The sequence below is a fragment of the Macadamia integrifolia genome, chromosome 1 (genome assembly GCF_013358625.1).
Source record: "Macadamia integrifolia cultivar HAES 741 chromosome 1, SCU_Mint_v3, whole genome shotgun sequence".
NCBI lineage: Eukaryota > Viridiplantae > Streptophyta > Magnoliopsida > Proteales > Proteaceae > Macadamia > Macadamia integrifolia.
This window is the reverse complement of record NC_056557.1, coordinates 13,421,155-13,425,201: the sequence shown is the minus strand read 5'-3', so window position 1 is coordinate 13,425,201 and position 4,047 is coordinate 13,421,155.

The window sequence follows — 4,047 nt, the reverse complement described above, 5'->3', positions numbered from 1 at the left end:
ACCCTAACCCCAGAGAGGAGAGAAGGAAATGCAGAGAGAGTAGTCGGGTGTTGGTTTAGCGCCTACGGTGACGGAATATAAGTTTTCTTTTCGGTGACGGAATATAAGTTATGAGAGGGTAGAGTGGCTGGCCGCACCTGGATGCGATTTCGGGGATTGTTAGAATCGCCGGTCTAACGCTGAACCGATAGTGACTTCAGTTGGCATTTTGACTTAAACCAATAAAATATCGGTGCTGTCGTTTTCCCTCAAGGGAACCAACCGGCTGGAATTACTGTTTGATTCAGTGGGGCCCATGCTAACCTGCTGGCTTTATCAGCTAGGTTCATTTTTCTTCGGAGTCTGAGGGTATGAAGGCTTTTCAAAGAAATGACAGGATATTTTTTTTTTTTTTCTCTTTTCAAAGAATAGGCACGTGGCTAGCTTTCCTTAGAGCTCGCAATTCTCACCTACAGTGGAATGACTGGGATGGAAGGGATAGGGGGAACATTTCAAAGGGGTAAATGGGACATTTTGAAAGTGGAGGAAAGAGACAGCCAATACTAGTAGCCAGGGGTGTCAATTAAAGCCCGGATCACTCGGCTGTTTAAATCTCGAATCAGTTCAACTGATCAATAAAGGATTTGGATCATCAGCACCCATCGCTTAGGTCTTGTTCATAGCTACTTAACCAAGTGTCACATGATGAGACGATGATCTATTGTTTCTTAATGACTCATTCTTCATGTCTTTCCCAAATCGTTGGATCATTACCTAGTTGGTTCAGTGGGCCCATGCTAACCTGGTTGCTTTATTAGCTAGGTTCATGTTTCTTCAAAGTCTGAGGGTATGAAGGCTTTTCAAAGATATGACGGGATAATTTTTTTTTTTCTCTTTTCGAAGAATAGACACATGGCTAGCTTTCCTTAGAACTCGCAATTCTCACCTACAATGGAAAGATTGGGATGGTAGGGATAGGGGGAACATTTCAAAGGGGTAAATGGGACATTTTGAAAGGGGAGGAAAGAGACAGCCCAATACTAGTAGCTGGGGATGTCAATTAAAGCCCGGACCACTCGGCTGTTTAAATCTTGAATCAGCTTAACCTGATCAATAAAGGATTTGGATCGTCAGCACCCATCGCCTAGGTCTTGTTCATAGCTACTTAACCAAGTGCCACATGGTGAGACGATGATTTATTGGTTCTTAACGACTTGTTCTTCGTGTCTTTCTCAAATCGTTGGATCATTACCTAGCAACGTGGCACTCGTCCAAGTAACCATGGGCTGACCTAGGCAATGGGCACTAAGGAGAGGAGCCGAATCCATTAATAAATGTGCCAGGCTGACACGTTTATCAATAAGTAGTTTTTGGTGTTAGGATGCTATTCAATGACGCCTGATTGGGACCGACCTATTAATAGCCCAACACAGCTTGACATGTTTAACGCATGTTTAGAGTGTGTTTACTAAACCCACCAAGTTTAAAGATTGTTTATAATCAGATTAAAGCCTCTTAGACTCCCGATTATGGCCGTTTTGTAACCAAATGTGCCATTAGGGGGTTTAAAGCCATGCCAAGGCCCATTTAGTCTAACTGTTGGTTGTCCAATTAAAGACCCATACCTGACCAACCATTTATCAATGGGACCATAATTAGCATATGAGGACCAATTACTTAATCAAGATGGTCACGGTGCGAGGTCCTAAAGTGGGGAAGCTGAATTAGGCCCAATTGAAATTGACCCTGCCCGACTAATTTGACACCCCTAGTGCTAGCTAGCATGCCAACCTCTCCCTCTCCCTTTTTACCCAAAGGTGATGTTTTTCACAAGATAAAACTCAGTCATTCATTTTTACTTCCGTTGTCTTTTTTTTTTTTTTTTTTTTTTTGGTGTCAACAACAAATATGAGCACCTTTATGAAAAAGAAGAGAGTCTAACCGACAAAAGGTGGGCTTGTAGAAATGAAAACGTATACATGATTTGAGGAAAAAAACACATCAAATAGTCACAATGCAAGGATACATGTGATTTGACAAGATGCCTAGATCTACGAAGAAATGAAATGGGAGGAACAAAATGTAATCACTTTAGCCATATAAGTATACACTCATAGCCTCAAAAAACACATTGGATTTAAAAGATCTGAGAGGTATTTTTTGGATTTAGGAACATGCCATGCAACCCATGATAGATCAAAAAATATACTCTCAAGGGACTGGGCAGCTCAGAAAATCATCCCATGATTGGGGTGACCTGAGGTTGCATGCCTATGTGTTGGGGTGTATGCTCAGGTCCTCCCAGCCGTGGGATGGTTCCCTGGGCTCTCCGCTCCCTGGAGAAGATGTAGACCCTAATAAAATTCGCTTCTTTATCCATTTTAGATAATTTCAATATAAATTTGATATATGTGGTGCATAAATCTTAGATCAACGGTTAGATTTTTTTGATTCCTTCAAGTAAGGTTTTTTTTTTCTGTTTTCTTTATTTTTTTTTTTAATACAAATTTTATTAACTGTTTGGAATGATTTAAATTCCAACAGATCTAGTTGAAAGATTCAGGTTGATTCAGATTGAAATTGAATGAAAATCGAATCAGGAGTCTAAGACTTATTGATACCTTCCGTGTTGTAAAACCTTGTACTCAATCAGCAATGAGATTAGTAATTACTAAAATTCGATTAGATTCAGATTTAATTAAGGTGTGTAAAGGAGGGGATGAATGATACCATGATAATGTACGAAATGGACTTGAAAAATAGAGGAAAATGAAATGAGAGAGACTTATCCTCTTTGACTAAAACTTTTGTTTAGTACCATAATCAGAAGGATTAATTATTAATAGCTCTTTGGTGGCCTTTTAGAAGAATTAACAATCACTCCAGAATGCATTTCAAAGCATGCGAGGTAATAAAGAATAATAAGGTTTCAGAAAGCATTCTAGACTCAAAATCTATTCTAAAAATATATACAAATTAAATCTCAGCTTAAATGTTTGATGATCCAATCACTTACATCAAAACGGGTAGTCAGAACTAGGATGAACAAGTAAAAAGCATTTTAAGGGTTTTTCAATTCATTAAAAAAGAGTTTTTTTTTGTTAGAAAAAGAAAAAGTTTTATTTAGATAAATGACATGATTCGAGCCCAAATCCTTTCCAACTGGATGTATACTTGAACCCCATCTTACACCATCCATGGATATGAGAACTATTTTTGGGATGTGAGGACCACACTCCATGAATGATGTGAGATGAGGCTCGAGAGGATACAACGGATTGGAGAGGATCCAAATTCAGAACAAAGTATCAAAAATCAAGAAGTTAAAAATGGTCAAAGTGTCTCATCACATGCCATTGATCCATCGTCACTCTCAAATTAGTAATGTACTAATAGAATCCCTAAAAACAAAGTTGTAAACAAAATTTTTAAATGTCCAATACAAGTAAGTAGGACAAAATATTGGGTTTTACCTATAAAACAGTTATGAAAATCCATATCATAGTACCAATGGTCAAGGCGGAGCACAACAAGAGATTCAGGGCTCAATGGAGTGTGGTTCAAGTTATCGTACGATCTAATCGACACACATGGAATCTATTACAGGATTTTTCTTTACGTGGGTCTGTTAAGTTTGTCTTGAATTCTTGACCCGTTTTGAAGATTGATCCGCTCCGACATATTTTAGTAGCGATCCGAATGAAAAGTTTTCTGAGATCTGTGATGGTAACAGAAGCCCAATACTGATCTTGTACGCCCCCACGATATGGTTCAATCAGATTAACCGCTACCCAATGGGTCAAACCGCGACTTAGAGTATATAATGTACTGTTGTGTATTGTTGAGAAAGTCATTATTTTTTGGGGGTTTTCCAAACTAGAGTTTCAATTCGAGTTTTCTAACATCTTCTTCTATGCCCAAGGACATAACACATCACACCGATGTATGAACCTCGTTAAATCTTTATGTTGTACAAATCTATTGCTTGTTTATTTTGGTATTTTTCTTAATTTGCTCTAAGCGGGTCAGATTCGACCAAGAACCTGATCCGCTCTCAAACTTTTTTTT